The sequence below is a fragment of the Sapajus apella genome, unplaced genomic scaffold, assembly GCF_009761245.1.
Source record: "Sapajus apella isolate SASKATOON/1434 unplaced genomic scaffold, GSC_monkey_1.0 scaffold7, whole genome shotgun sequence".
NCBI classification, from domain to species: domain Eukaryota; kingdom Metazoa; phylum Chordata; class Mammalia; order Primates; family Cebidae; genus Sapajus; species Sapajus apella.
In genome coordinates, this window is record NW_022436947.1 from 10,820,806 (window position 1) to 10,829,866 (window position 9,061).

Genomic DNA, 9,061 nt, shown 5'->3' on the forward strand with positions numbered 1-9,061 from the left:
GCATTTGAGTTGTCTTGTTCTTTAAATTTAAACTTACTTCTGTCAATGTATAGCCACAGAGAGGCAAGTGAGAGGCACTGAGTCCAGAGCAGGCAAACAGCTGTTCTCCATCCTACTCTGTTCTCCTGCAGGCAGCTGCTTTCAGGTCATTTCTCTGTTTCTTCTGATAATTGAGTCTGTTACTTCCATTTTAAAATGCTCATACATCTATGTCTTCATTTTGACTTTATTTTTTGAATTTTTCTACTATGGGAAATGAAAATTTAGCTTTAACTCCACTACCACCTGTACACATGTATTACTCCATCTGCCTTCACAATTTAACTACAGCACAGTTTTTGGTTAACTCAAGAGTTAGTACTGATAATTATATAGATACTATTGATAACGTAACGAAATAGTTTGATACTTCCTTTTAAAACTTTTTACAAACAATTCCTAATCCTTATAGACCTGTAACATTCCCCTCAGCATTTTCAGACCCCGCACCCAGTCATATTGTGTGTGTGTGTGTGTGTGTGTGTGTGTGTGTGTGTGTGTGTGTGTACACATCCTTCAGTAGTTTCCTGGTAACTTTTTTTAGGGTTTTCATTTTGCCTGTATTTTATTGCTTATTTCACTGGTTATGGAATTCCTGACTGGAAAAATCCCCTCAGATTTTTGTTTCCTAGCCCCCAGTGCTGTGAAGAGGTACAAATCTGATATAATGCTGATTTCTGGCCCTTTTTCTCTGAAAATTTTGAGGAGATTCTGTTTATTGTTTGTGTCCTTTAAATTTCCAGAATTTGTGCCATAACAGGTCTTTTTCCTTTAATATACATTTTTTTTTTTTCCTTTGACAGGGTCTCACCTCACTCCCGTTGCCCAGGCTGGAGTGCAGTGGTGCGATCATAGATCATGCAGCCCGACTTCCCGGGCTCAGGTGATCCTCATATCACAGCCTCCCAGGTAGGTGAGACTACAGATGTGCACCACCATGCCCAGCTAGTTTTTTGTATTTTTAGTATTTACCTCCATTCTATAGCTGTTAAAACAGGCCTCAGAAGGAAAAACAGCTTTCCTTGGTTAGTGGGGGCTGGAAGCTCTAGCATTTTCTCTCCTCCAGTCCGTCTGGGTATAATGGCCACCCATTGTAGTGGGCTTTGATTTTTTTCCAAGAATGAAGCTTGGAGCCCCACAGAAATTGTGTTTTGTTAGTAAGTTGATGGAAGGATTTTTTGGCGTTGATTTTAAATTCCCATAGTCTACTTCTAGCGAAGCTCCACACCCCTCATTTACTCTCTCTCTTCTCTTTAGGGGCCAAGGAACAAAGTGTGGCCAACTGTTTTGAAGCCACCCTGTTTTGAAAAGGCTTTTTCCACTCAGGTGGCCTTGCGCCGAATGGCCAGCCCTGCCCACTGTATGGAAACAATAGATGCTGCCTTAGAAGGGAGCAAGCTGGCACTGTCCTGGTATGTGGGTGCGGCCAGGAAGCTTTGGGCCAAACTGTGCAGACTTGCTGTCTCAGGATTAGCGCTTTCTACAGCCAGAGCGGAGACGAGGGGCGGTCGGCATCCAGCCCTTCCTCCTAGAGATGAAAGGGGTCTGTAGATGGACAAGACCCTTGTTCACCAAGTCACAGGACGAAGTCAGAGGAGAAGGACAGAAGTCAAAAAGGAGGAGGAAAAGGGTGCTGCTCCTATCACCTATAAATTCTGCATCCATGAAAAAAAAAAAAGTCCGCAAAATTATGGCCCTGAACCAATCTGTATCAACCCTGAACATGTTGGGCGCCACCCACTGGGTTGGGCAGAAGATGGTGAAGGCCTGGCAGAAGTTGGTAAGGAACACTGTGCCAAAGGCTTGGTGTGGCAGGAGGTGACAGGACAAAGGTACCAGAGGATGCCAGCTGGGCGCCAGCCTTCTTAGCTGTCAGAACTGGTCTTGGAAAAAAAGGACAGCCATCGGGTATGCTTTTGTAGGAGGCATTTTTACTCTTGCAGACAGCTGCCTCTCCTTCCTTCCTGTGACTGAACAGGCCAGAGGGGAAGGTCAAGGGCAGGCAGGAGAACAGGGACAAAGGCATAAAGTATGGATTGTACACAGACTCCTGTTCTAATCCAGCTCACTTACTGACTTTCTATGTCAAAAAACAAAAACATTAGAAACTTGGACGGGAAAGAGGCTGGCACAAATGCAAATATGAGCTGAGTTCCAAAAGAAAAAAGACAACAGATAAAGAGATTCTCCTCGGTACTCTACCTGTGAATGACTTTGAAATTGGCCTTAGGAAGGGTCCTGATGGGCATGAAAAAAAAAAAAAAAAAAAACCACTAGCTCTATTTTCTCTATATAGATGTGAAGGTCAACAAGAGTACCTTGTTGAAATGTCTGGGAAGTGAAAGTGACACAGAAAAAGAAGACTTGAGGGCATATGCATTGGCCTTTTTTATCTGAAGGTGCAACAGCCAGTGAAGATGGGCTGCATTCTGGGTCCCTGAGAGAGCTGCTCCTGAGCTCATGCCTCTGTCCCAGCAGCAGGAGCCACTTAGGGCTCTACAATGTGAGATCTGCTGTGAGTCCAAAAGACCAGACATGTGATTCACTCCTCTGCTTTCTGAAGCATAGGATCAGCCCTTAGAAGCAGCTGTTCGCCTCTCCTTTAGTAGCTCAGCAAGAATTCAGTTCAGTAAAAATTTATTGAGCACCTATCCTGCTGCAGGCACTCTCTAGGCACTGAGAGGGAGTTTCCCTGTACTGTGCCCAGAACACTGCTCCTCAGGCCTTTCTCAGCTCAGGATATTGGCTTAAACACCTCAACTGATTCCAAGTGCCACCCTTCCCAAGGGTTTTCCCTTCTTAAAAACCCATGCTGTTCTCCTAGACAAAGTTAACATCTGGCTCAACATACCATACCTTCTCTCTGAAGTCCTTAAGGTCTGAGAAAGGGATCCCAGGAGGGATGCAGAACTCTTGATGCTGAATGAGAGGCAAGACCCTCTGCTCCTGTTGCTCGCCAGTGTTCTCTCAGGTCCCCTAAAGGAAAGGCTCGTCCTGTGGCTCGTCCTCCTAAACCAATCCCTGGGCATCCCTTTGTTTGTGCCAATTCTACACACTAATCTCTCTGCCCTGTGTTTGCAGATGCTGGTGGGATGCAGCTGCAGTTTGTGTCTGTGGAGCAGATTAAGCACTGTCTGCCCCAGCCTGTCTTAACTGTCTTCTCACTGGTTAGCAGTCCTTGGAAGAACAAACAATCCATCCAAGCTACCAGAAAGCAGAAGTTCCATGATTCGTGACCAGAGTCTCATAGCACAGTAAAATTCATCTCTACAAACAGGTTTATGGCTGAACAGACTCCACCAACTCAGGTATGCCCACCCCTAGCCTGAAATGGAAGGTGAGGGGAAGGTCAAGCTCAGAGCTCAGTACTCTGAGGACTGTCTCTGGTTAGGTTCCAGATCAGAACAGACCACTGTCCTGTCACGTCGGTCTGACACATCAGATCTCTGGTAACACACATAGCACATTCTGCTTTGCGTTTGGAAGCAGATTATGTGGGATTCTGGGGATTAGCTTATGATAGAGCTTTATATAAACACACGTTTGCTGAATGTCAGCAAGGAAGCAGCACACTGCTGCTGACTCCAGTGAAGTCAGGAACACCCACGCTGAGCAGAAGCCTGTGTGGTTGTCTTAGGAACTGTGACATACCTGTTATTCCCATAAATGGGAAAAATATTGTGTTTGCCCTGCCTTGAGTTTACTATGGGGCCAGACTGTTTTCTGACAATTCAAAGAACTACTCATGTAGATGGAATTCAGGAACTGGGAGCATCCGAATCTATACATTTTAGAGAAATTTCCCCTGCGTTTTACAGCTCAAAGGGAGCTCAAGGGAGCAGATAAGGTTGGTAGAAGTACAGAAGGGAGGAGGGGTGCTGTACTTCCCCATATCACTTCTAGCACAACTCAAAACCAAGAGTTTGAATCTACTGCCTTTGTAGGAGTTCAGTTTTCAAGTTCAGAGGATTCAGCACCATGGTCAGAGCCAGTGAGATAACAAATGTGAACCTGAAGTAAATACTCTCTGTAGGAGGAAAACAAAGGGAGTTTTTCAGAGAAGTACCCTCTGTCTTCCCCCACTCTGATAACCTCTAAGCCAATGCTTAAGTTAGCCAGAGGAAAAAAAAAACCATACAACTCCCAACTCCATGTTATGATCGGCCCCTTCTGTCTTCAAGTGTTGCCTGAACTGGAAACCATAGGTCTCAATCCAAATTTGTCCCATTGTCTTTCTCACTTTGGTGGTAAATTTGTCTTCTTTTTTTGTGATTTTTTTTTTAGAGAAAGAGTTTTGCTCTGGCACCCAGGTTGGAGTGCAGTGGCGTAATCACATCTCACTGCATCCTTGACCTCCCAGGCTCAAATGATCCTCCCACCTCAGTCTCCCTAGTTGGGACTACAGGTGTGCACCACCACACCTGGAGAATTATTTTTTTTTAATTTTTGTAGAGATGGGGTCTCACTATGTTGCCCAGGCTGGTCTCAAACTCCTGGGCTCAAGCAATTCTCCTGCCTTGGTCTCCCAAAGTGCTGAGATTACAAGCATGAGCCACCATGCTTGCAACCTCCTTTATTATGTATTTGTAATTGATGTATCATAGTTGTACATATTTTGAGGGTATGTGTGATATTTTGATACATGTATACAATGTGTAATGATCAAATCATGTTAATGGCGGTGTTCCATTCATGTTGCTACATATGACAGCATTTCGTTATTTTTGTGGCCAAATATTTCATTGTGAATTTATACCACGTTTTCTTTATCCATTCATCCATTGATGGACATAGGTTGATTCCATAATACTGGCTATTGTGAATAGTTCTACAGTCAACATTGGAGTGCACATACTTCTTCAATATTGACTTCTTTTGGATGTATACCCAGCAGTGAGATTGTTGGATCATATGGTAGTTTTATTTTTAGTTTTTTGAGAAACTTCCATACTGTTTTCATGTGGCTATTGTACTTTACATTCCCACCAACACTATAACAGGGTTCCTCCTTCTCTACATCCTTGCCACCATTTGTTATTTTTTTTCTCTTTTTGATAATAGACATTCTAACTGAAGTGAGTTGGTATCTCATTGTGGTTTTGACTTGCATTTTCCTGATGATTAGTGGTGTTGAGCATTTTTTAATCTATCTGTTGGGCATTTTTATGTCTTCTTTTGAGAAATGTTTACCCAGGTCTTTTGCCCATTAAAAAAAATTAGATTCTTTGCTATTTTGCTATGGAGTTGTTTACATTTCTCATATATTTTATTTATTAATCCATTGTTAGATGGATAGTTTGCAGATATTTTCTGAAGGTTGTCTCTATACATTGTTGTTTCCTTTGCTCTCCAGAAGCTTCTTAGCTTGACGTAATTCCATTTTTCTATTTTTCCTTTGACTTCCTATGCTTTTGAGGTCCTAAGCCAAAAAATCTTTGCCCAAACCAATGTCCTGTAGCATTTCCTTCAGTGTTTTCCTCCAGCAGGTTCGCAGTTTTAGGTCTTACATTTAAGTCTTTAATTCATTTTAAGTTGATATTTGTATATGATGAAAGATGGGGATCTAGTTTTCTTTTTCTGCATACAGATACACAGTTTTCCCAGCATGACTTATTAAGGAGACTGTTTACCCCCAATATGTGTTCTTGGTGCCTTTGTCCAGAATGAGTTGGCTCTAGTACACAGACTTATTTCTGAGTTCTCCATTCTGTTCTATTTGTCTATGTGTCTGTTTTTATACCAGTACCATGCCTTTTTGGCTACTATAGCTCTGTAGTATGATTTGTTTGTTTTTTGAGACAGGGTCTCTCTCTGCTGCCCAGGCTGGAGTACAGTGGAACAAACCTCTGCCTCCCAGGTTCAAGTGATTCTCCTGCCTCAGCCTCCCAAATAGTTGGGATTACAGGTGCCTGCCACCAATGCCCAGCTAATTTTTGTATTTTTAGTAGAGACGGGGATTCGCCATGTTGGCCAGACTGGTCTCAAACTCCTGGCTTCAAGCAATTCACCCACCTCGGCGTTCCAAACTGCTGGGACTACAGGTGTGAGCCACTGCGTCCAGCCTGTAGTATAATTTGAAGTCAGGTATTGTGATGCTTCTAGCTTTGTTCTTTTTGCTCTGGATTGCTTTAGCTATTTGGAGTCTTTTGTGGTTCCATGTAAATTTTACGATTTTTTTTTTCTATTTCTGTGAAGAATGTCATTGGTATTTTTATAGGAATGGCATCAAATATGCAGATTGTTTTGGGTAGTACTGTTATTTTAATATTAATTCTTCTGAAAGTGAGCATGGGATGTTTTTCCCTTTCTTTTTATCCTCTTCAATTTCTTTAGTCAATGTTTTGTAGTTTTCCTTGTAGAAGTCTTCCACCTCCTAAATTTATTCCTAGATATTTTATTTTACTTGTAGATGCTGTAAGATTACTTTTTGGTTTCTTTTTCACATTGCTGGCTGCTAGCATATAGAAATTTTACTGATTTTTGTATGTTGATTTTATATCCTTCAACTTTGCTGAATTCGTCACTTCTAATAGGTTTTTTGGTGGAATCTTTAGGTTTTTCTAAATATAAGATCACATTGTTTGCAAACAAGGATAATTCAACTTCTTCCTTTCCAATTTGCATGCCCTTTCTTTCTTTCTCTTGACTAATTGCTTTGGCTAGTGCTATATTGAATAAAAGTGGTGAAAGTGGGCATCCTTTTTTTTTTGAGATGGAGTCTTGCTCTGCTGCCCAGGCTGGTGCGATCTTGGCTCACTGCAGCCTCCGCCTCCCAGGTTCATGCAATTCTCCTGCCTCAGCCTCCTGAGTATCTGGGACTACAGATATGCACCACCATGCCTCACTCTTTTTTTGTATTGTTTTAGTAGAGATGAGATGTATTAGTCAGGGTTCTCTTTTACTGTATTAATTCATTTTCATGCTGCTGATAAAGACATACCCAAAACTGGGAACAGAAAGAGATTTAATTGGACTTACAGTTCCACATGGCTGGGGAGGCCTCAGAATCATGGCAGGAGGCAAAAGGCACTTCTTACATGGCAGTAGCAAAGAAAACTGAGGAAGAAGCAAAAGCAGAAACCCCTGATAAACCCAACAGATCTCATGAGATTTATTCACTATTCCAAGAATAGCATAGGCAAGACCAGCCCCCATGATTCAATCACCTCCCACAACATGTGAGAATTCTGGGAGACACAATTCAAGTTGAGATTTGGGTGGGGACACAGCCAAACCTTATCATGCTGCCCATGGCTCCTCCAAGTCTCATGACCTCTCATTTCAAAACCAATCATGCCTTCCCAATAGTCCCCCCAAGTCTTAACTCTTTTCAGCATTATCCCAAAAGTCCACAGTCCAAAGTCTCATCTAAAACAAGGCAAGTCCCTCCCACCTGTGAGGAGCCTACAAAATAAAAAACATCCAGTTACTTCCTAGATACAATGTGGGTACAGGTATCGGGTAAATACAGCTGTTCCAAATAGAAGAAATTGGCCAAAAAAAGGGGGTTACAGGGCCCATGCAGGTCCAAAATACCGCGGGGCAAATTTTAAAGCTCCAAAATGATCTCCTTTAACTCCAGATCTTACATCTAGGTCACCCTGATGCAAAAGGTGGGTTCCCATGGTCTTGGGAAGCTCTGCCCCAGTAGCTTTGCTGGGTACAACCTCTCTCCTGGCTGCTTTCATGGGCTGGCTTTTACAGGTCTGTGTCTGTGGCTTTTACAGGTGCATGGTGCAAGCTGTCAGTGGATCCACCATTCTGAGGTGTGGAGGAGAGTGGCCCTCTTCTCACAGCTCCACTAGGCAGTGCCCTAGTAGAGGACTGTATGTGGGGGCTCCAACTCCACATTTCCCTCCCACACTGTCCTAGCAGAGGCTCTCCATGAAGGCCCTGCCCTGTAGCAGACTTTTGCCTGGGCATCCAGGCATTTCCATTCACCTTCTGAAATCTAGGCCAAGATTCCCAAAACTCAATTCTTGACTTCTGTGTACCTGCTGGCTCGACACCACCATGTAGAAGCTGCCAAGGCTTGGGGCTTCCACCCTCTTAAGTCACAGCCTGTGCTCTATGTTGGCCCCTTTCAGCCACAGCTGGAGTGGCTTGGACACAGGGCAGCAGCACGGGTACCCTGGGTCTGGCCACAAAACCACTTTTTCCTCTTGGGCCTGTGATGGAAGGCGCTGCCCTGAAGGTCTCTGACATGGCCTGGAGACATTTTCCCCATGGTCTTGGGAAAATTAACATTAGACTCCTTGCTATTTATGCAAATTTCTGCAGCCAGCTTGAATTTCTCCTCAAAAACTGGGTTTTTCTTTTCTACTGCATTGTCAGGCTGGAAATTTTCTGAATTTTTATGCTCTGTTTCCCTTTTAAAATGGAATGCTTTTAAAAGCACCCAAGTCACCTTTTGAATGCTTTGCCGCTTAGAAGTTTCTTCCACCAGATACCCTAAATCATCTCTCTCAAGTTCAGAGGTTCCACAAATCTCTACGGCATGGGTAAAATGCCACCAGTTTCTTTGCTAAAACATAACAAGACTTGCCTTTGTTCCAATTCCCAACAAGTTCCTCATTTCCTTCTGAGACCACCTCAGCCTGGACCTTATTGTTCATATCACTATCAGCATCAAAGCCTCTAGGAGGTTCCAAACTTTCCGACATTTTCCTGTCTTTTCTGAGCCCTCTAAATTGTTCTAACCTCTGCCTGTGACCCAGTTCCAAAGTCACTTCTACATTTTCGGGTATCTTTTCAGCAATGCCCCACTCTACTGGTACCGATTTACTGTATTAGTTCGTTTTTACACTACTGATAAAGGCATACACAAAACTGAGAACAAAAAGAGGTTTCATTGGACTTACAGTTCCACATGGCTGGGGAGGCCTCAGAATCGTGAGAGGCATAAGGTACTTCTTACGTGGTGGTGGCAAGAGAAAATGAAAAGCAAAAGCAGAAACCCCTGATAAACCCATCAGATCTCATGAGACTTATTCACTATCATGAGAATAGCACAGGAAAGACC

At 43.2% G+C, this 9,061-nt stretch overlaps 1 long non-coding RNA gene across 1 annotated transcript in view; it reads left to right on the forward strand.

Annotated features, from left to right (window-relative positions):
• Window positions 1-943: 943 nt before the first annotated feature.
• The window catches only part of LOC116550157, an 18,168-nt gene continuing 10,050 nt past the window's right edge, over window positions 944-9,061 (forward strand). Inside the window, exon 1 of the long non-coding RNA XR_004268259.1 lies at window positions 944-3,347. This is a non-coding gene — a long non-coding RNA (uncharacterized LOC116550157). The remainder of the gene's footprint in view (window positions 3,348-9,061) is intronic.